Source organism: Neofelis nebulosa, chromosome 18, assembly GCF_028018385.1.
Source record: "Neofelis nebulosa isolate mNeoNeb1 chromosome 18, mNeoNeb1.pri, whole genome shotgun sequence".
Classification (NCBI taxonomy): domain Eukaryota; kingdom Metazoa; phylum Chordata; class Mammalia; order Carnivora; family Felidae; genus Neofelis; species Neofelis nebulosa.
In genome coordinates, this window is record NC_080799.1 from 7,053,433 (window position 1) to 7,079,333 (window position 25,901).

At 45.8% G+C, this 25,901-nt stretch overlaps 2 long non-coding RNA genes across 3 annotated transcripts in view; one reads left to right on the forward strand and one right to left on the reverse strand.

Moving 5' to 3' along the window:
- LOC131500911 (uncharacterized) overlaps positions 1-24,181 on the reverse strand; it is a 29,080-nt gene extending 4,899 nt beyond the window's left edge. Inside the window, exon 1 of the long non-coding RNA XR_009256525.1 lies at positions 23,371-24,181. This is a non-coding gene — a long non-coding RNA (uncharacterized LOC131500911). The remainder of the gene's footprint in view (positions 1-23,370) is intronic.
- Positions 641-13,109, forward strand: LOC131500915 (uncharacterized). 2 transcript variants are annotated; one of them, XR_009256531.1, is made up of 2 exons: positions 641-844; positions 12,592-13,109. It is a non-coding gene; the product is annotated as an uncharacterized LOC131500915 (long non-coding RNA). The 2 variants fall into 2 exon arrangements; XR_009256530.1 differs by lacking the exon at positions 641-844 and adding an exon at positions 8,993-10,904.
- Positions 24,182-25,901: the final 1,720 nt, after the last annotated feature.

A 25,901-nucleotide genomic window follows, 5' to 3' on the forward strand; every position in this document is an offset into this window, starting at 1 on the left:
CGGGAGACGGGAGACTGCGGCCCGGGGCGGGCCGGAGCGTCAGTGCGCTCTTTACGTGACTTGGTGTTCTCCACCCCCACCCCAGGGCAGAGGCAGGGGTCACCCAGACCGCAGCGCGGCCTGTGGGGTCCGGAGAAGGCCCGGCAGTGCCCTGCGGGCACCGCGTCTCCACCTGTGCGCGCATTCGGGTCTCGCCTTCCCTTTGTGCCCCGGGCAGGCGAGGAACTTAACAAAGACTTGCGCGGGTTGGGGGGGGGGGGGGGGGGGGGGGGAGGGGGCGGTGTCCACGGTTACCCACGCACACCCACCCGTTCCGCCTGGCTGCAGAATTCAGGCCGACCGCGCTGCCTCCCAAATCCGTGTTGCTCCACAGGGAAAGTCCTTTTGAAAATGAAGTGGTGGGGGGCGCCTGGGTGGCGCAGTCGGTTAAGCGGCCGACTTCAGCCAGGTCACGATCTCGCGTCTGTGAGTTCGAGCCCCGCGTCGGGCTCTGTGCTGACAGCTCGGAGCCTGGAGCCTGTTTCCAATTCTGTGTCTCCCTCTCTCTCTGCCCCTCCCCCGTTCATGCTCTGTGTCTCTCTGTCCCAAAAATAAATAAAAAACATTGAAAAAAAAATTAAAAAAAAAAAAAAAAGAAAATGAAGTGGTGGTTGAACTGCGAAATGCGCCCCGGATCCGTCAGCTTTGCGTTTTCTTCTTCAGCGCACACAGTAACCCGAGCGCTGGGCTAGCAGTAGGGGGAGGGAGGATTCAGGCCAGATTCTCGCCTGCCCCACACGGGGACACTCGAGCAAGGTCGCTGACGGGTGTGCTCCTGACACAACGTGAGATACCCGAAGCACAGGTGAAGACCTCACCCCCCACCCCCCACCCCTCCCCGCCGGGCCCCGCCACTTGGCAGGGATCCGAACAGGGAAGACTTTGCAAGGGGGCTGCTACTGCAAGGAGGGGTAGGAGCTGGGTCTGGGGAAATGCCTACCAGCCTGGAACGTTCCAGATAGAGCTGGAGCAAAAGCACAAAGGTGAAAAGGTGGGGAGAGCTGCCGGGAGCGTGGTAAATATTTCAACACCATCCTGATAAATGTTTATTCTGTGCCGGGGTTGTGGAGATTAAAGAATTGTGTGTGACCACAGATCCCTGCCCTGGAGATTGTTTAACCACTTCTGCAAGAAATAGCCAAGCCCCTTTAAAAAAAAAAAAAAGGAAAAAAAAAAGTACAAAAAACCCTGGGTTTGTTTTCTAGAGATAATATAGCAAAATGATATCTGAATGCCACTTACCAGCTGTGTGACCTCGGGCAATTTCTTAACCTTTCTGACCCTCAGATTCTTTGTTTCTAAAGGAGGGATAATAGTAAGATTTAAAAGGGACAAGTGAATGAGGTAAAAGCACCCACCTCAATGTGTGTGGCAGGTACCACTGAGTCCTCTGAGGATAGGGTGGAATAGGTTATAGGATAGGTTAGGATGTGCAGGTATAGGATAGCGAAGTGTAGGATAGTATAGTCCCCCTGTATCTTTCTGCGCTTGATTTGAAGTGGTGTCACTCGTTACTTTTTTTTTTCTTTTGTATCGGCTCAGACATCTGGCACTTTTCTTGGTGTCTTCACTTGTCCTCAGTTTCCTCAGTTTAGATTTGTTTCTATTCTGCTTTTTAAGATTTTTGTTTGTTCCTGGGGCACCTGACTGGCTCAGTTGGTGGAACATGCGACTCTAAATCGTGGGGTTGTAAGTTCAGCCCCACGTTTGGTGTAGAGATTACTTAAAAATAAAATCTTTACAAAATAAAATAAAGCAAAATAATAGGGGGCCCCTGGCTGGCTCAGTTGGTGGAGCGTGTGACTCGTGCTATCAGGGTCATGAGTTCAAGCCCCACATTGGGCATAGAGATTACTTAAAAAAAAAACACAAAAAACTATAAGTAAATAAAAGGATAGACATACAAATGACCAACCGGTACGTGAAACGATGTTCAACAGCACTAATCATCAGGAAATGCAAATCAAAACGACAATGAGATGTCACCTCACACCTGTTAGAACGGCTGTCCTCAGAAACATAAGCAATAACAGATGCTGGTGAGGATGCGGAGAAAAGGGACCCCTTGTGCAATGTTAGTGGGAGTGTAAATCAGTGCAGCCACTATGAAGGACAGAGAAGTATGACGGTTTTCTCAAAAGACTTAAAATAGCTACCTACTTTTACTATATGATTCAGCAATTCCACTTCTGGATATTTATCTGACATTATTTACAATAGCCAAGACGCAGAAGCAACCCAGTGTCCATCTGTAGATGAATGGATGAAGAAAATGTGAGATATATAGATAATATATTTAAAATGGAATATTAATCAGCCATTAAAAAAAAAAAAAAGGAAATCCTGCCATTGGCAATAACATAGATGGACCTAGATAGAGGCATTATGCTAAATAAATCATACACAGAAAGGCAAATACCATATGATCTCACTTACATGTAAAACCCCCCAAAATCTCATAGAAACAGAGAACAGATTGGTGGTTGCCAGAGGCTTGGGATTGGGGAAAATGGGTCAAAGGTACAAACTTTCAGGTATAAGGTTAATTTCTGGGAATGTGATGTATATGTATAGTATGGTGCCTATAGTATTGTATATTTGAAAGTTGCTGAGGGCGTCAATCTTAAAAGTTCTTATCACAAGAAAAAAACTTGGGGGGCACCTGGGTGGCTCAGTCGGTCAAGCGTCTGACTCTTGCTTTTGGCTCAGGTCGTGATCTCACTATTCATGGGTTCAGATCTCTGTGCTAACAGTGCAAAGACTGCTTGGGTTTCTCTCTCCCTCTTTCTCTGTCCCTCCCTGGCTTATTCTCTTTCTCGCATTCGCTCTTGCTCTCTCGCTTTCAAAATAAATTTTAAAAATTTTTTAAAGAAAAGAAAAAAACTTGTTACTATGTATGGTGATGGATGTTAACTTATTGTGGTGACTATTTTGCAATATATACATATATCAAATCATTATGTTGTACACCTTAAACTAATACAATATGTCAATTATGTACCAATAAAACTGGGAAGACCATTTAAAGTAAAAGGAGCAGGTAGGGGATTCCTGGATGGCTGAATCGATAGACCATGTGACTCTTGATCTTGGGGTCGTGAGTTCAAGCCCACGATGGGCACAGAGCCTACTTAAAAAAAAAATTTTCTTTAAGTGTAAAATAAAAGGAGCAGGTAGCTGAGATGAAAGAGGGAGGCCTTTGAATTAGGGAAATATGGGCAAAGCACAAAGATTCAAGCCCACCGCGAAATAGCCTTTCCAAAATAAAGCCTGTAACCACCTGAGCTGCCAGAAAGAAAGAAGGGTGTTTGCTGTCCTCCAATGCCTCACAGCTCACTGAATTCAGCTTTGTTAGTGTGCTTTGCTTTGGGGGGCTGTTGCCTAGCAGCGCAAAACATTAACGTGCTGAGAAAACTTGTGTACAAAACAACGTGACTTCACATTCCAGTAATACCGTTCCCCCCGTCTACCAAGTGTCTATGCACCGTTCACACCCCAGGAACGTATTCTAGCTGAAGCAGACTATCTGGTCACCACTTTCTTCTGGACCTTTTATAACCTCTCAAGCTACATTTTTTCTTAACTTCTCAGGAGCGGGTATGATGGATAATAATTTCCACTTCTAAAGCAGAGGTGCACGGTTGTCAGAAACTGGGGAAACTTGGGGGAAAGCAGGGTGAGTGGAGGAGATTGAAGTGTATACAGTACAGGGTAATCCTTAAGTTACTAGGACCTACTTGACAAATGTTGTATAAGGACAGTAGCCAGATGCACCTGCCGCCTCCTTTCCCATCTGACCCCCAACCCCCCTTCACACACCCCTACCCCTTCCCATCCACAACCCCTGAAAGCTTTGACCAGGAAGCAGGAGTTGGGCCGGACATGTCTGAGCTGGCACGTCTTCCTCACCAACCAAGGGAAACCATGCACTCAGCACTACCCTTTTCTACCCGTCACTGCCCACCATTCAGGGGTGCCACATCAGGCAGTTCCCTCTCCATGTCCCTGCAATAGGGACATTTTTCATCACCTGGCTTTACCTTAGGAAAGTTACTGTCCTTTTCCATCTCACCCTTTTCATTCCACTTATGAGCCTAAGAACAACACTAATCATGGCTGATTTGAGTAACAGTTAATCAGAGATACAAGCATATTAAGAAAAGAAGAGACAATGGGGTGCCTGGGTGGCTCAGTCAGTTTGGAATCCGACTTCGGCTCAGGTTGTGATCTCACGGTTCATGAGTTCAAGCCCCATGTCCAGCTCTGTGCTGACAGCTCAGAGCCTGGAGCCTGCTTCGGATTCTGTGTCTCCCTCTCTCTCTGTCATTCCCCCACTCACACTCTGTCTCTCAAAATTAAATAAACATTAAAAATTTTAAAAAGAAGAAGAAGAGACAAGGCACACCTGGGTGGCTCAGCGGTTAAGTGTCCGACTTCAGCTCAGGTCATGATCTTGGAGTCCATGAGTTCAAGTCCCACGTCAGGCTGTGTGTTGACAGCTCGGAGCCTGGAGCCTGCTTCGGGTTCTGTGTCTCCCTCTCTCTCTGCCCCTCCCCCACTCATGCTCTGTGTGTGTGTCTCTCTCTCTCAAAAATAAATAAACAGGGGCGCCTGGGTGGCGCAGTCGGTTAAGCGTCCGACTTCAGCCAGGTCACGATCTCGCGGTCTGTGAGTTCGAGCCCCGCGTCAGGCTCTGGGCTGATGGCTCGGAGCCTGGAGCCTGTTTCCGATTCTGTGTCTCCCTCTCTCTCTGCCCCTCCCCCGTTCATGCTCTGTCTCTCTCTGTCCCAAAAATAAATTTTAAAAAATGTTAAAAAAATAAATAAATAAATAAATAAATAAACACTAAAAAATTAAAAAAAGGAAAAAGAGAGACCATATAACTCCCAAGTGAAATGACACGGGTGCTCACTCAGAACCTCTCCAGTTGTCTTGTTCGACTCCTCCAATACGAGACCCAAAATGAATACTGTTTCTAACCCAGCTGTATTGTTTTCCCTTTGTACTTAGATGCCAGAACTGCAATAACATCTTCTGCTATTTTCCACCGCAGGTATATGGCATTTTGGCTACATTCTGTTTTGGCTAAGCTTTTGTGAGAACATAACTGATGCTTACAGCACTGTTTCATTGGAAAAATAAGCTCCAAGTTCCCAAGAGCCAATCTATAAATGGACTATTGGAATGTATTTGTGTTGTTTATTAGAGATAACCATTTATATGTTAGTATTTTACTCTTGTAATATTTTACAGTTGTAAATAATTTTTCTGCTTCCAACCCTCATTTATTGGCTTCTTGCTAATGTTTTGAGAAATAATACTTCTTTTTTTTTAATGTTTATTTATTTATTTTGAGAGAGAGCACGCACTGCGTGGAGAGAGGCAGAGAGAAGGAGAGACAGAATCCCAAGCAGGCTCCATGCCATAAGCACAGAGCCCAACACGGGGCTGGAACTCACAAACCGTGAGACCAAGACCTGAGCTGAGATCAAGAGTCAGACTCTTAACCAACCCAGCCACCCAGGTGCCCCCGAGAAATAACACTTCTAATCACTCTGCATGGAAATCTTTCTAAAATGTATGACACTTGGGGCACCTGGGTGGCTCAGTTGGTTGAGCATCTGACTCGTTATCTCTGCTGAGGTAATGATCTCACAGTTCATAGGCTCAAGCCCCACCCCAGGCTCTGCACTAACAGCTCAGAGCCTGCTTGGGATTCTCTCTCTCTCTCTCTCTCTCTCTCAAAATAAATACATTAAAAAATGTTTAAAAAAATAAAATGTATGACACTTTCCTATGGGGATATGATTTAACTCATTTTTCCTGACTTGGTCAACATAATGAACATCCTTTACACAATGAAATGATCCTACCTAAGAAACCTCTCTTAGGTTTTCTGTACATTTCTTTTTCAAAGAAAAAGTAAACAGAAGCCTCATATACACCGATAATTTGCTCAATTAATGACATGAATCTTGCTTTCATGTCAGTTATTATAACAGTCTCTGAGGTTTTTAACATGATTTCTAAGTGACTCAAGTCTAAATTTGTTTAAAATTCCATCCTTGGAACAACCCATTCCATAGGCCATTTTAAAAACACGGTTTGACACAAATATTTACTTTGTAATGTTTAAAGAGGAACTCTAAGCCTCTTTAAAAATAAAAACAAACAAAATCTGTCCTTTGCTTGGACTAAGTCCTTATTTCTCAAACCTTATTGCAGACTACTACCCTGACATTTCTTACCCCATTTATGTAGTGATTTACAAGACTGAAGTGATTCATACACACTTGTTTTCCAATTTCTTTTTGGGCGATGGTTATACAAACATTATTTCATGGATCTACTCTGTCTCCTGTCATCACTTATCCCTCTGGTCCCACCTGGAACATTAAAATGCCCTCTTTCTGGGACCAGGTCCATAATCACAGTCTGTTTTCAACCACATGGTTTGCTGCTGTAAAGGTGGAACTGGAGGTAAAACCACTGGCAGATGATTGCTCTTTCAAGGAAGTTCACTTCCTAAGGGCTCTTTCTGTGTTAGAGCATTGCCCAATAATGCTATGCCCCAAAGGAGCCACCCCATAATACTAGCCTGATGCTGAGCTTTGGTTTGTCTGTTTTTATTATTTAAAAAAAATTTTTTTTAACGTTTATTTATTTTTGAGACAGAAAGAGACAGAGCATGAACGGGGGAGGGTCACAGAGAGGGAGACACAGAATCTGAAACAGGCTCCAGGCTCTGAGCTGTCAGCACAGAGCCTGACGCAGGGCTCGAACTCACGGACCGCGAGATCATGACCTGAGCTGAAGTCGGCCGCCCAACCGACTGAGCCACCCAGGCGCCCCATTTATTTTTTTAATGTTTATTTATTTTTGAGAGGTAGAGAACATGAGCAGGGAAGGTGCAGAGAGAGAGGGACAGAGGATCCAAAGAGCACAGAGCGTAACAAGGGGCTCGAACTCATGAACCATGAGATCATGACCTCAGCCAAAGTCAGATGCTTAACCAACTGAGCCACCCAGGCACCCCTGTCTGTCCTTAAGTAGGACATAATACTTGAAGGATCAATGAGCCAGGACAGAGGAAAGCCCTGGGAAACTATGGAACAGTAACACGTATAACAGCCACAAAGTGTCAAGCACCTGCTGGCAACCGTGGATGCTACTAGATATTTTGTATCCATGATGCCATCAATGTTTAAACTCATATCAGCTCCCCAAGTTTGGAATTACCATGCCTGAAACCTTAAGGAGGAAACAGAGGTAGAGACAGTTGCCAACGTTCGGCAGCTACAGAATGGCAGAGTCAAGTCCACTCAGGTTCAAAGCTCAGGCTCTTTTCACTAAAATCCTTCTCCAGATAGAGACTCTGCTTTTCCTCTCTGGAATGAAGACAACAGCTGTGTTTCAAGTTCTTAACCGCCAATGGATGGGACGACAGGACTAATTGGGCTTCAGCATGGCTGGCTAGAAGCACCCCAGCTCTCCCAGGCCTGCGCTTTGCATTTTATAATAGGCCCCAGGCCGACTGGAAAGCCCAGGAGCTCTGTGCATTTGGGGGAGTTTCACTACATAGTGTAAAAAAGGGAAAATAGAGTGTTTAAGACAAAGTAGTGTGATCTTGCATTCAGGGATAGCCAGAGATGGCAGAATATTCTTTACAGGAAGTTCTGTCTTCTTCCTATTACCAAATAGGTGCACGGATAACAAATGACATGGGAAACCATCAGGACTTGATTGCTTTTCCAAAACAGCCTCTTCGGGGCGCCTGGGTGGCGCAGTCGGTTGAGCGTCCGACTTCAGCCAGGTCACGATCTCGCGGTCCGTGAGTTCGAGCCCCGCGTCAGGCTTTGGGCTGATGGCTCGGAGCCTGGAGCCTGTTTCCGATTCTGTGTCTCCCTCTCTCTCTGCCCCTCCCCGTTCATGCTCTGTCTCTCTCTGTCCCAAAAATAAATAAAAAACGTTGAAAAAAAAATTAACAAAAACAAAACAGCCTCTTCAATCACCGCCTCTTCAAATGAACTAAACTGGCCTACCGTCAGGACCAAGACTTGCTCAAGGAGACCAACTATTTGCCAGCTCAACTTGTAACATGTGGAAGTTTCAGGAAAGTTCCAGATGGAGGAGTTGAAAGGGTGCAGGATGAGACACCCCAAAATGTGCCACTTTGGCATAAAGATTATTCCAAGTTAAAATTAATAAAAACCCAGCAGATGCAGAAAAAGCACTTTGCCTCCCCCATAACCGTGTAAATTCACATTGGAAAGGAAAACCTGCACTGAGCAGAGTATTAACAGCCACCCTCCCAACCTTTACCAATGGAGCTCATGTGCCCAAAAGAGCCATCTAGTTTTTCCAAACATCTCCTTTCACCTTCTTGCTGTTGACTTTTCTCCCCTTTGTGTCCTCAGACCCTTACCTCTTTCCTGAGCTCATATAAGCTTCATGTGGCCTCCCTGTCTTCAGAATTTCCTATCTGTGTGGATTCCCCATAAGTATACCTATTAAATTTGATTTTGTCTTGTTTTAAAAAAAAAATAAAACTGCCAAACAACAACAAAACAAAAAAAGGCGGTGGGGAATGGTTTAAGAAATGCAAAAGATCCTTTTCCATAGGAGCTAAAATGTCTTTTTTAGGTTTTGAGAACAGTTTGATCTATAACCTGAGGACAGCCATGTATGTTCCTCTTTAGAAAAATCCTGGAGGGGCGCCTGGGTGGCGCAGTCGGTTAAGCGTCCGACTTCAGCCAGGTCACGATCTCGCGGTCCGTAGTTCGAGCCCCGCGTCAGGCTCTGGGCTGATGGCTCAGAGCCTGGAGCCTGTTTCCGATTCTGTGTCTCCCTCTCTCTCTGACCCTCCCCCGTTCATGCTCTGTCTCTCTCTGTCCCAAAAATAAAAATAAAAAACGTTGAAAAAAAAAATTTAAAAAAAAAAAAAAAAAGAAAAATCCTGGAGCCCTTTTGGGGCACCTGGCTGGCTCAGTCAGCAGAGCATGTGACTCTTGATCTGGGGGTTGTAAGTTCAAGCATGCTGGGTGTAGAGATTATCTAAAAATAAAATCTTTTTTTTAATGTTTATTTATTTGGGGGGGGGCAGAGAGAGAGGAAGACAAAGGATCTGAAGTGGGCTCTGTGCTGAAAGCAGAGAGCCCAACACGGGGCTCAAACTCACAGACCATGAGATCATGACCTGAAACTAAGTCAGACAGTTAACCGATTGAGCCACTCAGGCACCCAAAAAATAAAATATTTTTAAGTTTTTTTTTTTAAGTTTCTGTATTTATTTTGAAGGAGAGGGAGCACAAGTGGGGGAGGAACAGAGAGAGAGAGAGAGAGAGAGAATCCCAATCAGGCTCTGCACTGTCAGCACAGAGCCCCATGCAGGGCTCGAACCCATGAACTGTGAGGCCACGACCTGAGCTGAATTCAAAAGTTGGACGCTCAACTGATTGAGCCACCTGGATGCCCCATAAAATATTTTTTTAAAAATAGGGAAAAGATAAATCCTGGAGCTCTTTCTTCTTGCTCCACAATGACCTGGCTGCTGTCCCAGCTGCCACACACCTGTCACCTCAGGACACCTGTCTCCCATCAGCAGCACCCCAGGGAGCCCTGGACCCAGACCCAGCCCCACCCCATGCTGGGTCTCCTACTGCTGCCGGATCCCATTTCTCTCTCTCTTTCTCTCTCTCATTTAATGTTTGTTTAATTTTGAGAGATAGAGACAGAGCACAAGCAGGGGAGGAGCAGAGAGAGGGGGAGACACAGAATCCGAGGCAGGCTCCAGGTTCTGAGCTGTCAGCACAGAGCCCAATGTGGGGCTCGAACTCTGGACCAGCAAGATCATGGCTCAACCCAAAGTCAGACATTTAACTGACTGAGACACCCAGGCGCCCCCCTCCCCCACCCCGGCAATTTCTCTCTTGAGTACACCTTCTTTGGCTGACACACATCCTTCCATAAACTTCCTGAGACAGTGTGCCCATAGAGTAAATATTTTGAGACTTTGCATAACTGAAACTTCCCTTTTGCTGTCCTCGTTACTCTTTCTTTAGTTTGGGTATAAAATTCTAGTTTTGATATTATTCTTCCTTGGAATTTTGTCTTCTAATTTTCAGTGTTGCAGTTAAGAAATCAGGAGCAGGGGCACCTGGGTCGCTCACTCGGTTAATCAGACTCTTGATTTTGGCTCAGGTCGTAAGATCAAGCTCTGCATGGGGCTCTGTGCTGGGTGCCTACTTGGGATTCTGAGTCTTAGTCCTTTAGATGAGACCTCTTTTGTTTGTTTCTGGATACTTTGGGGTAGTAAATTTCACATCGGTGAGGTTTTGTTTCTTTCTTTCCCAAATTCCTTCTTGCTAAGCATTCAGCAGGCTGTACGTGTTCTGTATTTCTGTGACATTTCCCTACACTCTTTTGTTGATGATTTCCCCCCACTTCACTTTCTTCTCTCTCCAAAATTCCTGAAATTCAGCTGTGGAACCTCCTGGGTTGACTTTCTAATTTCCACATGTTTTTCACTCACATTCTCAGTATATGTGCTGAAGAGAGCGCTCACTCATGTTTTCAATCTCTTTGTCTTTTTGTTCTATTTGCTGGCATATTTCCTTAACCTTCTCCCTCTCTCTTTTTTTAAGATTTTATTTTTTTATTAAAAATTTTTAATGTGTATTTATTTTTGAGAAAGACAAAGACACAGAGCGTGAGAAGAGGAGGGGCAGAGAGAGGGAGACGCAGAATCTGAGGCAGGCTCCAGGCTCCAAGCTGTCAGCACAGAGCCCAACGTGGGGCTCAAACTCATAGACCGTGAGATCATGACCTGAGCTGAAGTCGAAGGCTTAACCAACTGAGCCACCCAGGTACCCCTTAAGATTTTACTTGTAAGTAATCTCTACATACAACCTAGGGCTCAAACTCACAACCCCGAGATCAAGAGCCGCACACTCCACCGACTGAGCTAGCCAGGCGTCCCCTTAACCTTCTCTTCTAATGAACTTTTCATTTTTGCACTAACGTTATTTCCAAGATACTCTTTCTGTTTTCTGACTGTTCCTTTTTTAGAGCATCCTGCAATTTCTTCTCCTATCTCTGCAGACATTAACCGCAGAGGTTGTTTGATTAAATGTTTCCTTCTGCTCCCTCATTATCACAGGTTTCCTGGTCTTTCTCTTGCTGTGCCAGCTGTTCCATAAATAAGCTAAAGATGGCCCCTGTGTTGTTTACTTCACAGCAGGCTCAAAGCCCACCGGTGCTAAACTCAAATTCTTACACATCCTATTGCTTTAAATATAGCCCACACAAGCATATTTTTAGCCATGTAGGGCCTGCCTGCTTTGTAAAACTGCACCCAACATCAGCTAGCCATGGATGAGACAAACCCAGGGGCTATAAAAAGCCACCAGGTCAATGCTGCTCTTAGGGGATTCTGACCCAGAATCTCCCCACCATGCTGCTGAGCAATGTCACCTAGACATGCAAGTCCTCTGTCCTAGACCCCTCTCTCCTGAGTGGTCCTTTGCCTTACCCCCCCTCCGGGGGCTGCCACTGTCTCTGTAAGGCCCCTTTCATGCAATCCTGTGCAAGCTCCACCCAGTAAAACATGTGGTGCAACACTGCCACGTCTCTGTCCTGTGTTCCTTGATGGGTCCCAAAACCTGGACCTCACCACACCTAGCCTTAAGATAGGGCTTTCCTGGGGTACCTGGCTGGCTCAGTTGGAAGAGCATGCGACTCTTGATCTCAGGGTTGTGAGTTGAGCCCCATGTTGGGTGTGGAGTTTACTTAAAAATTAAACCTTTAAAAAAAGATGATAAGGGCTTCCCTCAAACATCTTGGCTCTCCATTCACACGTCAGTGCGGGACTCTGGGAAGCTCCGTGGAAGGCTCTGCACGTGGGCAGGATTTGTCCACAATGAGCTTCCCTTAGAGGGCCTGGTGGGAACTAGACTCGACTGTCAGCGTCTAGATCTTGTCTCTTGGTTAGTGTCTCCAGGGGAAAACCCTCCAGTCTCCCTCCTGAGGAGCCCAAGCCTGACTACCAGCACTCTGGAGGGGGAGGAAAGGACTTGACTTTTGAAGGGTTCGCCAGAGGAGGCCAGGTCTGACTACTCATTCACTGACCACAACCTACCTCCTCGGGTCTGAGAGCCCACACCCCTCAGGCTACCAACCAGACCTAACTGGCCCTGGGGACCCCAGGCACAACTGAGATGAGGAAGTCAATAAGTATGTACCTCCAGAATGGTGATGCCCTCCCCCCAGGCACATGCTTTTTCCTAGAACAGGAGATAGCAAACTTCTCTTTTTTTTTTTTTTCTTTTTTGGAAAGGGCCAGATGGTAAATATTTTAGGCTTTTCGGGACACATGGTTGATGTCACAACTACTCAACTCTGCCACCGTAGCACAGAAGCAACCACAGACTCTATGTAAATGAAGGCATGTGGCTGCATTCCAAAATCACTTTATTTATGGACACTCAAATTTGAATTTAACGTAATTTTCACATGTCACAAACAATTCTTCTTTTTATTTTTTTTTCCCAACAGTGTAAACACATAAAATTCTTAGATCTCTGGCTGTACAAAAGCAAGTGGCAAGCTGCGTTTGACCCAGTGGCAGAAGCGTATGGATCCCCTTCCTGGAATATGATGGTCTAGAGATGTCTGTCAAAATCCTCTGAAGCTGTCTTCCCCTTCCCCTTAGCAAAGCCTCCCAGCGCTCATTTTTGCCTGTAGGTATAAGGGCTGCAGGTCCTCTCCCTCCCTCATGCAGCCTCCAAAATGTGCCATGGAAATTTAGACACTTAGGAATTGCCTTGGAACAGAACTGTTGGTAACAGCGACTCTAGGATTTGCTGCCAGTTTCTCCCCCCCGCCCCGCGGGTGGAACAAGTTGTTGATTGTTCTCTTTCCCTGGATTTTAACCAAGGTGATAAATGAGTCCCAGAGGAAGAGACCTCGGGGAAAGGTGGCTGCTCTGAGCCAGAGCCCTGACTCCCAGGCCTTGCGCTTATCTGCGTAAGAACCTCTGTTTCCAGCAATAAAGACTGTTCTAAGTGGTCCAGTACCTGCCTAGTCTCCGCTTTCACATCAAGGAAAGAAGTCCTGCCTTTCTTAGTTGCAGGGGCTGAATGGGGGGTTGGCAAAGAGAAGACCTACTTCCCCCACGTCACATGCGTCTTGGCGATTCAGCTCTGCCAGCCGGTCTCGCTTTATCTCTAAAGTGGCGACAGTCGTTCCCACCTCACTGGGTAGTTGGGTGGACTGATAAATTAACATTACCAAAGTCTCTGTCACATCGAGGGGCTCCAGATATGGCAATTAGTATAATTCTAATTTATCCAGGCAGGAAACTCAAGAGAGGTTAAGGTATCACCATCCAGAGGGCACACAGCTCATTCATTAGGGGTGGAGACAGGAGTAGTTTGTTTCTCAACTCCCAAACTAATATTCTTTCTTCTATCCTGCACTGCTTTTTTCTTTAAAGTTTACTTATTTTGGAGGGGGGTACGAGGAGATCCGGGGAGAGAATCCCGGTGCAGAGTTCGAACTCATGAACCATGAGATCATGAGAACCTCTGAGCTGAAATCAAGAGTCAAAGGCTCAATCCACTGAGCCACCCCCATCCTGCACTGCTTTAAGAGGGGGGCTTAGTCCTTTTTATTTTTTTTTTAAGTTATTTATTTATTTATTTATTTATTTATTTTGAGAGAGCAAGAGTGAATACAAGAGGGGCAGAGAGAGAAAGAGAAAGAAAATCCCAAGCAGGCCCTGCACTGTCAGTGTGGTGCCCAAGGAGGGGCTTGAACTCACCAACTGTGAGATCATGACCTGAATTGAAATCAAGACTGAACCCGCCCAGGCTCAGTCCTTTTTTTTTTTAACCACACCTGAAATGCTACAGTAGGGAAGGTGTTGGGGCTGGGGGATATTAGCTCTGTTGCCTCCCTTAATTTCAGCCCCCGGGTTTGTGCTGCAGGTGACAGACCCTCTCCTCGGGGGGTTAGACACAGCAAAGCTGTGCCATCAAATGGCACAGGGGATGTTGTGGGCACCGCCCCTGGGCCTCCCCCAGCACCCCCGGCTCCACCCTGGCCCCCTCCCAGCGCAGGCTCCCTTCCTCTGGGCTGAGCCACTCCACTGGACAGTTACAAAGATTCTTTGTAATTTGTTTGCACTGGGAGGAGTGAGAGGAGGGCCCTGGCTATACTCAAACCACATGGGCTGCCAGCCCTGTTTACACAGAGAAGGAGCCAAGACAGATGACCCTGTGGCTTGGGGGCCCTGACTGAAAACACAGCCCAAGCCTGTGGATCAGCCTCCCTGTTTCTGGGCTACACCACACAGAAGCAGCATGGAGGCACCTCTTTACCCAGGGAGGCCTGTTTACTCGGCTGGGTGAGAGGTGTTTGCACAGGAAGGGAGGTGGCAATAGCCATCTGGCTGTTCTCTGGCTGAGCAGGAGAGCATTTGCAGGTCAGGCACTGTCTGTGTTTCAGGGCCTCTGGGGAGGCAGCCCCTGACAGTGAGCTTGCTGGGATGAGTGTCTCTTCTTTCAGAGTGAATGTGGACAATTTGGAAAAAAAAAAAACTGTTTAAAAAAAAATACTGTTATTTTTGTTTTCCTTTAATCCAGACCCACACCAAATAAATTGTCCAGGATCTTTCCCCCAGCTATAGTTTGCAAGGTAGGGAGAAATGCAGTTTTCAGCATTTAAAGAATGGTGAGGTTTGCCACTTATTAGGTACATTGTGGTTTAAAAAGCATTGCCAGGGGTGCCTCAGTTGATACAGCATGCAACTCTTAATCTTGGGGTTGTGAGTTTGAGCCCTATGTTGGGTGTAGAGATCACTTAAAAAATAAATTTAAAAAAATAATTGAGGGGCGCCTGGGTGGCTCAGTCGGTTAAGCATCCGACTTCAGCTCAGGTCATGATCTCGCGGTCTGTGAGTTTGAGCCCCGCATCGGGCTCTGTGCTGACCGATCGGAGCCTGGAGCCTGTTTCGGATTCTGTGTCTCCCTCTCTCTCTGACCCTCCCCCATTCATGCTCTGTCTCTTCTGTCTCAAAAATAAATAAATGTTAAAAAAATTTAAAAAAATAATAATAATTGATAAAGCTTGTCATATCTACCAGTCTGCATGATCCTCAAGACAGCGGAGTGGGTAGCCATGGCCAGAATCATCCCTATTTCACAGATAAGGAGTAGACGGTTTGAAAGGTCAAGTTGCTTGCACAAAACCACACACCCAGTAAGAGGCAGAAGCCAAGTGACTCCAGTTTGCATGTTCTTTTTTCATGGAGTCCCCTTACCTCCCCATCTGTCTGTAAAGAGAGATACACAGAGAGCTTATTCCAACATGTAACCACCTCACCACAGCGGCTTCTGGGAGACAGCCTTGCATCTCAGTGACGTGGCAGAAACCACAGGGGATGAGGCGCTGAGCCTCAAGGGTACTATGCAGGGACCATGGACCGGTCCCTGGGTATCCCCGATGGGGCATTCGCTGGGCTCCAGTGAATAGAGAGGCTGGGGACCAACTGCGTGAAGTCATGTGTAACATACACACTGTACTGCCACCAGTGAAGTCATGGAGGCAAGGGAGGGAGTTACAGAATCACTGAAACTTTCCTCCAAGCTCCTTCACCGCCGTCTCCTCTTGGGCTGTGGCTTGCTGCATCCAAACGGGCAATGTGTCTCCCTGAAGCCGCTGCCTGGGTTCCACCTACCATCCTCCATGCTCCTTCCTAGCTCATTAGCCTCCCTTTGATAACCCCAAACACCAACCACCCAAGTGGGCGTCATGCTCAGCTTCCCCCTTTCTCTCTTCACCTCTGTCCCTTAAGTCCTGCCCAATGCAAATTGCTGTGACCTGTGTGACTGATTAAAACTTCTCAGCTCTGTTTCCAATAACCCTTAGCCAGCTCCTGCAACTGACGGGGCCACCACACTCAACTCCTGGTCTTTTCTTTCCTGCCACGATCAAATCCTGGCTCTTCTCTCTTCTTGCCGATCTATCCTTCAGTGACCACCCTTCTATAATGACCAATGTGTTGCTGTGTTTTGCAGCAAAGTACTCTTGCATACGTACATGCTGACATACTTTCACACAGAGCCCCATTCTGAAGTTAGCTCCCCCTCCCCACCAGATCTCCGTTCATCTCCTGCCTAAACTGCGTAAACTGTTTGGTTTTCTTTTGGTCTTCGTGTCCAAGGCATCTGAAGTCTGCCTGCCATCATTCTTTCAACCAACCTGCCTTTCCTTACTTTCCTGATAAAATGCTATTTGTAAGTTTTCAAGTGTTCTTCCTATTGCAAAGTCTTCTAGAAATTCCAATTAGCCCTCTACTGTGTCCTTCCTTATCCTCTCTTGACATTCAGTGCCTATCATCGATTGTTGAAATCAGACTGTGACTCCTGGAACTGGAAGCTTAAGGACCATGTGGTTATGAATGACAGTTCACTCCATGGCCAGCCACCCCGTGCTGCCTGGACGTGTCTATACATCCACAATGTGTTTCTTTACGCTGCAATTCTCTTGCAGCGATGAGGATCCTCCTCCTTTACACACTACTCAGATGTTTAGAGGAAGCTCTGGGGTTAGTTCAGCTGCTCCCCAGGTTCTGGCCCAGCTCTGAGATCCATCTCTGTGCCATATATCTCTCTCCTCTGCCATTTGGCCTTTACCAAAGGTAATCTGGGGGAGGCACTGCTATAAATGACTCTCAATTTGCCAGTGATTGACACTCCAATGATCAGAGAAGTCTTAGTAACATGTTGTATGGTTGAGTCCCGGAATTTCAAAGAAGGTCATGCAAAATTTGCATATGAATTGGGCGAATGAAAGCAAGACCCGGGAACACAGCCCAGTGGTATCACTGTCTTCTTGACTTTGGTTCTTAAAGGGTGAGGAAGGCCACCCTGTCCTGGCTGGATGCCTGTCAGAGCCACTGGAGTTGTACCGAGCTCTCCTATATATCCCTGGCACCTTTGTGTGCTGTATGTAGACAGAGATGCCTGGGCACTGACATACAGGCAGGAAAGAGCTGGCAGGTGGGCCTACACGTGCAGCCTAGTCCAAGGATCATTCAACAGCCCAGAGCCCTGAACTCATCTTGTGTCCCATGTGAGTGAGTCCAAATATATAATCACCGTAACAATGGCATTACTAGTTAACCACAATAGTTCATGGCATGCCAGGCACCTCACCAGTGGCTTTATACCAGTCAACTCAACTAGAGCCTCTTGACCACCTGATGGAGTAGATGCTGTTATAATTAATCCCAGTTTTACAGAGAAACTGAAGCCCCAAGAGGTTACATAACTAGACTGAGAGTGCATAGTACACACAAGGTTAGAACCAAGGCCATCTGAATCCTATAGTGACCTTCCAGTGTGATCTCTGCTGAGATCCAGTGATCATATCCTTCCCTGATATGAATAGGCCTGTAAACAGGGGGGGAGTTCACTTGTAGGAGGATCATCAATGGTCCCAGCTGAGCAGAACCAAGCTGGACTTGACTTCCTCCTCCCTCTAGTCACCTTGCTACAATTCAACCACTGTTTTAAGCATAAAGACAAGAATCCCTATGTTTAAAATTTAAAACTAACTCTAAAAGATATCTACACCCCCATATTCATTTCAACATTATTTACAATAACCAAGACATGGAAATAACTTAAGTGTCCACAGGTGGATGAATGGATAAAGAAAATGTGATGAGAGAGAGACAGGCAGACAGATAGACACAGTGGAATACTATTCAGGCATTAAAAAGAATGAAATCTTGCCATTTGGGACAACATGGATGAACCTCGGGGGCATTATACTAAGTGAAATAAATCAGACAGAGAAAGACAAGTAGCATATGTATGATCTCACTTCTGTGTGGAATCTAGGGGGTGGGAAGTTCATAAGTACAGAGAACAGATTGGTGGTTGCCAGAGAGGGGCAAAGCAGGGGGTTGAGCAAAATGGGTGAAGGGGATCAATGGTACTTATGTCCCCATAAGTCATGGGGACATGATGGACAGCATGGCAACTATAATTGCACTATACTGACTATTTCAAAGGTGCTGAGAAAGTAGATCTTAAAAGTTCTCATCACAAGAAAAAAAAATTGTAACTATGGTGACAGATGTTAGACAGGCTTATTAGTGTGATCACATTGCAATATATACCTATATCAAATCATTATGTTGCACACCTGAAACTAATATAATGTCCTATGTCAATTATATCTCAAAGATTACTTAAGGACAGGGGCTGGCTCAGTTGATGGAGTGTGTGACTCTTGGTGTTGGGGTTGTAAGTTTGAGATTACTATTACTTTTTTTTAAGTTTATTTATTTATTTTGAGAGAGAGAGAGAGAGAGAGAACCAGCAGGGGAGGGGCAGAGAAAGAAGGGACAGACGATCTGAAGCATGAAGCAGGCTCTGTGCTGAAAGCAGTAAGCCTGATGCAGGGCTTGATTCACAAGCCATGAGATCATGACCTGAGCTGAAGTTGGACACTTAACCGACTGGGCCACCCAGGTGCCCCTGGGTGTAGAGATTAGTTAAAAATAAAATCTAAAAAAAAAAAAAAAAAAAATTCACTGGGTGAGCCCTAATCCAATAGGACTGGGCTCCTTAAAAGAAGAGGACATTAGGGGGTGCCTGGGTGGCTCAGTCATTTGAGCATCTGACTTCAGCTCAGGTCGTGATCTCATGGTTCGTGGGTTCAAGCCCTGTTTCAGGCTCTGTGCTGAACGTTTCCTCAGAGCCTGGAGCCTGCTTCGGATTCTGTGTCTCCCTCTCTCTCTGCCCCTCTCCCGCTCTCTCCCTCTCAGAAACAAATAAACATTAAAAAATTAAAAAAGAAAGAAAGAAAGAAGAGGACATTGGGACACAGACACACAAGGGAAGGCCATGTGAAGACAGATGGACAGGAAAGACAGAAGACAGGCATCTATAAGCCAAGGAATGAATCCTGTTGACACCTTGATCTTGGATTTCTAGTCTCCAGACTTTATATGATGCATGTCTGTTGTTGAAGCTGCCCAGTTCATGGTACTTTGTGGTGTTTTGTTTTGTCTTGTTTTGTTTACTGTTTATTTATTTATTTTTGAGAAAGAGAGAGACAGAGCACGAGTGGGGGAGGGGCAGAGAGAGAGGGAGACACAGAATCCGAAGCAGGTCCCAGACTCCGAGCTGTCAGCACAGAGCCTGATGTGGGGCTTGAGCCCATAGAACCGTGAGATCATGACCTGAGCCAAAGTTGGATGCTTAACCGACTGAGACCCAGACACCCCCACACCTACCCATGGTACTTTGTCATGGCACCCCAGCAGACTAACCCAGTCTCCCTCAGAGGCTCCCCATTCAGCCTAAGCCAACCTTGAACTTCTGGCAGAACCCTAGGGGAGAAGCTTCCATTGCCCCTTTCCTGTGTTGCTAACCCTCCTGCCCTGCACTCTGGCTTGTTCTGGTGCCCAGAAGGCAAGGCCCTGCACCCAGGTAGCCTGACCATTGTGGAGGTAGGTCACTTCATGGTCCACTTCATGTGGACCTCTCACTTCATGTTCGGACTCTGTGCTGCTGTCCACGGAGCCCAAGAGCTGCTCAACTGTTACGGAACCACATTCTTGGCTCATTTGGAGTTTACAGTCCATGGAGAGCCCCGAGCCTTGTTCACCACTATTGCTGTCAAAAAGCCACATCTTCCACATCCAGTCCTTTCTGACTTATTTTTTCCAGGCTGATGTTCCATCTTGGATGGTGGCCACAGGGATGTGTTGTAGACTTTTCCATCTGGATGCAGAACATTTGGCTCTGTTAGATTTTAACTCACCCATTCCCTATTTGGGGTGTGGGTGTAGGGCTTGCTTTTCCACCTTCAACACGCAAGTTAACACTGTTAGCCTCGGTCATACACAAATCTAACTTTCTGTCACCAACATTCCTATATATAACATTGGTAAACAGGAAACAGTTCGTATAAAGCATATATAAGAGGATCCCGTTAAATAGGAAACAGGGCGGAACCCAGTGGTAGGTGCTCTGGAGGGTGCATTCAAAGTTGCTGTGAATTTGTAAGGGGCGCCTGGGTGGCTCAGTCGGTTAAGCATCCAGCTTCAGTTCGGGTCATGATCTCATGGTTCACGAGTTTGAGCCCCGTGTCAGGCTCTGTGCTGCTGGCTCAGAGTCTGGAGCCTGCTTCAGATTCTGGGCCCCCCTCGCCTTCTTCCCCTCCCCCACTAGCACTCTCTCTCTCTCTCTCTCGAAATAAATAAAACATTGATTTAAGTTGCTGTGAATTTGCCGATATAACTTGGGTCTGGTTATTCAACCAACTAAAAACCCCATCCGATTCTGCCCTTACCTGCCTCCCATTCATTTTGCAAGCACTCACGGAGGGCTTGTCCCCTTGGAATAAGATCCATAAACACACTATCTTCTCTATAAAAGCAGAATCTCCAGGTATTTTTCCTTTGTACCCTGCTCGAGCCTCTTCATTTTAGTGTTCCGAGATGTAATCATCAACCCTGTTTTACTCCAGGCACGCCATCTATAATTTTTCAGACTTGCAAGTCTTAAATATACATCCTCCTGGACTTCCCCTTCTGGCCATATGGCAGCCAAGATGAGCAGAGAAACCCTCCCCATATAGCACACTGACAAATGATGGGTTCCATGCAAAAAAGCATCTTCTACTAACGTGTGAATGGGCTGGTGGGAAAGTAAGGGAATCCCTTGGAGGCCAGAAAAAAATGACAGAAAGCAGCAATCCAGAGGGATAAGCACACTGTAGAGTGACTTTTCCCTAGAGTGTCTGCTCATCTCTGGTGCCCAGAACATGGGTTTTAACAGGTGACACACCAGGGGGATAGGAGACAAAACCAGGGACCTGAGCCTTCTGCCTAAAGCTAGGAACCTCTAAGGACAACACCCTGAAAGGTGAATCGAGGCACCTGGGTGGCTCAGTCGGTTGAGCATCGGACTTCAGCTCAGGTCATGATCTCCTGGTTCGTGGGTTCCAGCCCCGCGTCAGGCTCCGTGCTGACAGCTCAGAACCTGGAGCCTGCTTTGGATTCTGTGTCTCCCTCTCTCTCTGCCCCTTCCCTGCTCATGCTCTGTCTCTTTCTGTCTCTCAAAAAGTAAAATAAAATGTTTAAAAAAAAAAAAAAGAGTAAAATCCACACCAAAGAAGAAAACCATGGGGATATGTGGCTATTTGGGCCTTGGAAAATTCCTCAGCACAATGCCACCCTCACAAAGATTTGGTACCTGAAATCACACTATCTGGGTGACCCAAAAGATCTCTAGCTAAAAAAAATTTTTTTTTAACGTTTATTTATTTTTGAGACAGAGAGAGACACAGCATGAATGGGGGAGGGGCAGAGAGAGAGGGAAACACAGAATTGGAAGCAGGCTCCAGGCTCTGAGCCATCAGCCCAGAGCCCGACGCGGGGCTCGAACTCGCAGACCGCGAGATCGTGACCTGAGCTGAAGTCGGACGCTTAACCGACTGAGCCACCCAGGCGCCCCTAGCTAAAAATTTTTTAATCTTTTTTTTTTAAGATTTTATTTTTAAGTAATCTCCACACCCAGTGTGGGGCTCAAACGTACAACCCCAAGATCAAAAGTTGGGTGCTCCACCAACTGAGCCAGCCAGGCATCCCGCTAGCTAAATCTAGTTTATAGTGACCCCAATGTATTAATATTCCTGGGTATAAAACTCAATCAAACAGATTCTCACTATAAACCCAGGGCACACCTGGCCCCCACAGGGACAACCCTGAGGAGCTCACGACAGGATGTCACTAGACTTTCATTTGAGGGAACACCCCCAAGGGCCCTAGTGCCTAGTGTCAGCAGCCTGTTAGGGATGCCCCCCATTAGTCTTAACCCCACCAGCTTTCACATCACAGAAGTCAACCTTGGGAGCCCACAGTTTCTGGAGAGCTCTTCAGAAACTTTTATTTGTTCAGGGCAGCCTGCCAGGCCTTAGGTACGGTATTGCTTTGTAATAGTAAATCATTACATTTAGTGGTACTTGGAGTTCTTTCAAAACCCTTGTACGGATGTCATCTGATCTCATTAGCTGAGGTCACTTGCCAACAGCAAACTTAGGGTCACCAGCACTATTTCATGTAGACCCTCTGACTATTTGTGGGCCTGGCAACTCTCATTTCTTGGAATCTGTCCTTAGGAAATAATCAGAGAGGTCTTCAATGATCATGAACAAAGATGTTTTGCCTTTCCCATAGTGCCACTGGGAAAGGGTCTTCTTGGATTATTTACTTGTCTCTTTTCCCCCATACTGATGTAAGTGCCATTATTCCCTCTTCCAGTTAAGATTATGATTAAAAGAACAATATGGGGTGCTTGGGTGGCTTAGTCGGTTAAGGGTCCGAACTTGGCTCAGGTCATGATCTCATGGTTTGTGGGTTTGAACCCCGCATTGGGCTCTGATAGCTCAGAGACTGGAGCCTGCTTCAGATTCTGCGTCTCCCTCTCTCCCTCTGCCTTCCCCCACTCATGCTCTGTCTGTCTGTCTCTCTCTCTCTCAAAAATAAAAATAAAAAAAGATAAAAATAACAGTAATCAGGATAAGCAACATGCATTGAGTGTTCACTGTGTGCCAAATGCTTTGCTATCAGACACTTACCTCCCACAGAGACGTTATGAGGTTAGTATCACCATTATCAGCTACCAGTTATTATCAATCAATAATTATCAGTTATTAACTATCATCATTTTACAGATGAAGAAACTGAAAGCTTAGAGATAGGTTATTAAGAAGCCCCAAACACATAACTAGTTAATGGTGGAGTTGAGACTTGAACTCAGCTCCATTTGACTCTAATTTGTACACGTTGAATAAGTACACTATGCCTGGTATCTGGTGAAGCTTAAGAGGAATTCAGCAGATTCTTTTTTTTTTTTAATGTTTATTTCTGAGAGAGAGCGAGAGAGAGAGAGAGAATGAACAGGGGAGAGGCAGACAGAGAGAGAGACAGAATCCAAAGCAGACTCCAGGCTCTGAGCTGTCAGCACAGAGCCTGACATGGGGCTCAAACCCATGAACCACGAGATCATGACCTGAGCCGAAGTCAGACACTTAACCCACTGAGCCACCCAGGTGCCCTGGAGTTCACCAGATTCTTCAGTCATCCCATGGATTAAACAATGTCTCAGAGAAGAGTGTCCTAGATATTTAAGGTTCATGTCCAGTGGGGCAGAACCTGTTGGTCAGTACTCAAATTTCTGCCCGTTCTGCCCTAAGGAGATCAGCTGTCCTATTTTTCTCGCTGTTGGCTACTTTTGCTCAGGTTCTTACCTTCCATACAGCTCACAGATACCATGCCCCAGGTAGTGAATCTTCATACATCTTAGCCAATCATGGTTGGCTAGTTCCATCCTCTAAGCTCTGATGGTTCTTGGCGTGGCTATGTGATTCTCTTTCTAGCTGAAGAGATGTGAAAGTCTGCTGGGAATGGGGGTGGGGGCAGAATTATGAGATTTTCTAACACGAGAGAAGGCAGCCCAGTCTTTTTTGCATCTCTGACATCTCAATTCTGTGTGGCTTCTGGGAAATGTTTTCCATATCTTTGGGAAGGAGAAAGGTTTTTCTCTTATCCACAAACCTGTCTGCATCACTCCCATAATCACACACATCTGACAGGTGCTTCTGGAAGGTTTCTCTCAGTGAAACCTGCATTCTCACAGTGCAATCCATTATTTGAATAGCAAATATTTATCAGAAGTACTTGTGGGCACTGGTGGGGGGGGATTGAGGTGGGGAGGATTGACATACATAAAGAGAAGTCGATGCTCAACGGAATAAAAACTCTGAGAGATTGTTAGGATCCTAGAAGAAAGGGGATGAAAAGAAGATTCTGGACAAAGCAGAGAACTTCAAGTGGGGATAAGCATTAGAGAGCTGGCTGGGGAATAATCCCTAATGGCTGAGATGACTGAAAATGTTAAATATTCACCTTGAGTTGATTCCAGTCTGCACTGTTATAATCTCCTTCATTTATTCAGAAACTGAAGGTTAAATCTATTGTGCACAACGATTTTATGTGTCATGGACCTTTCGTAGGTCTGGAAACTGAACAAGAGGCTGTTCCAGGCCAGAGGACCCAGCAGGCAGTGGCACTTAGGGGCAGAAGAGGTGGGGGGGGGGGGGTGGCAACAGAGCTGACCTCAGAGCAGGTTTGAGACAACTCCCTCTTCTACTAGCAGAGAGGGACCTCTCTGCAGAAGACGGACCCCTTCCTGCTTCCCTGAGAAACCTGCAATCAGGCCAGAAAAATGTGTTTATGTGCCTCTGGATTTATGCACCTTTTCACTTTGTATTTTGGTGACCCACACCTTAAGTCTAGTGTCTCCTACCGGACTTCTTGAAAAATTCTTGAAGACCAGCTCAATGTCACTTTTATATCCTCCAAAATCAAGCATAATACTTGATACATAATAGGTGATAAATGGCTATAAATAAAGTCTGCCATAAGTCTGTGGTGCGGCCCAATAAATTAAGCATGGTCAATAGAAGGGCATTTGTCATCCTTCTGGTGTAAGTAACTTAGCTGCAGAACAAAGATAAGAATTAAATCTCTTTGGGGAAAAAATATGGTAATAGATATATTTTTAAAGTTCATACCTATTAACTCAGTAAACCCACTTGTAAGAGCCCGTCGTAATTAAATAATTCAAAAGACATTTGCATAAAAATCTTCATTCAAATGTTTCTTCGACTAGCAAGACATTAGAAGTATTCTACATGTCTAGAAATAGAGAAATTCTTTTTTTTTAATTTTTTATTATTTCTTTAAAGTTTATTTTGAGAGAGAGAGAGAGATAGAGAGCAAGCCAGGGAGGGGCAGAGAGAGAGGGAGACAGAATCCCAAGCAGGCTTCGCACCCTCAGTGCAGAGCACGACACAGGGCTCAAACTCGCAAACCATGAGAGCATGACCTGAGCCAAACTCAAGAGTTGGACACTTAACAGACCGAGCCACCCAGGTGCCCCATTTTTTTTTAAAGTAAGACCTACACCCGAGATCAAGAGTTACAGGTTCTACTGACTAAGCCAGTCAGACGCCCCTAGAAATAGAAGAATTCTAAATAATTAATGGTACAGTTGCTCAATGGAATACTATATAGCTATTAAATGATAATTATCCATTCTGTGAGGCAAAATGTGAAATGTTAATGATATGATATTAAGTGTTTTTAAATAGTACACATGAGGGGCGCCTAGCTGGCTCAGTTGGTAGAACATGGCAACTCTCGATCTCCGGCTTGTGAGTTTGAGCCCCATGTTGGGCATAGAGATTACCTAATAAAAAAGATTTTAAAAAAGTAAATGGTACACATGATTTCACATCAATCAGACTGGGCTATTCCAGGTGGCAAGAAACAAAGTTGGGTTCTTTTGTTGGCAAAGGATTTATTGTAAGGACACATGGAGACGTAGGGCCACCGGGTGCACTGACCTCTGCAGCAAAGTCGAGCAATCTCAAAGACAAAATGTTGTTTGGGGCCTGAAAGTTACTCAGATTGTCACCTCATTCTGCTGTGGACCCTCAGCACTAGATGGCCCTCCTCTGTGAGCTCTGCCATGGGTGCACCAGCCCCTCATTGTCTTTGTTTCCATGACTCAGTTTTTCTCTCTATTCAAACCTCTGTTTACTCATGTCTTCTATGCTTCTATCACCTAATGGCTTCGGCTTACTGATTTCTTCTTGTGCTGATTTTTTTTTTTTTAAGTGAACACTGTGCTACACTCGCAGCATTTTTTTAAGTTTATTTTCTTTAGTAATCTCTACATCTAACATAGGACTCGAACATATGACTCTGAGATCAA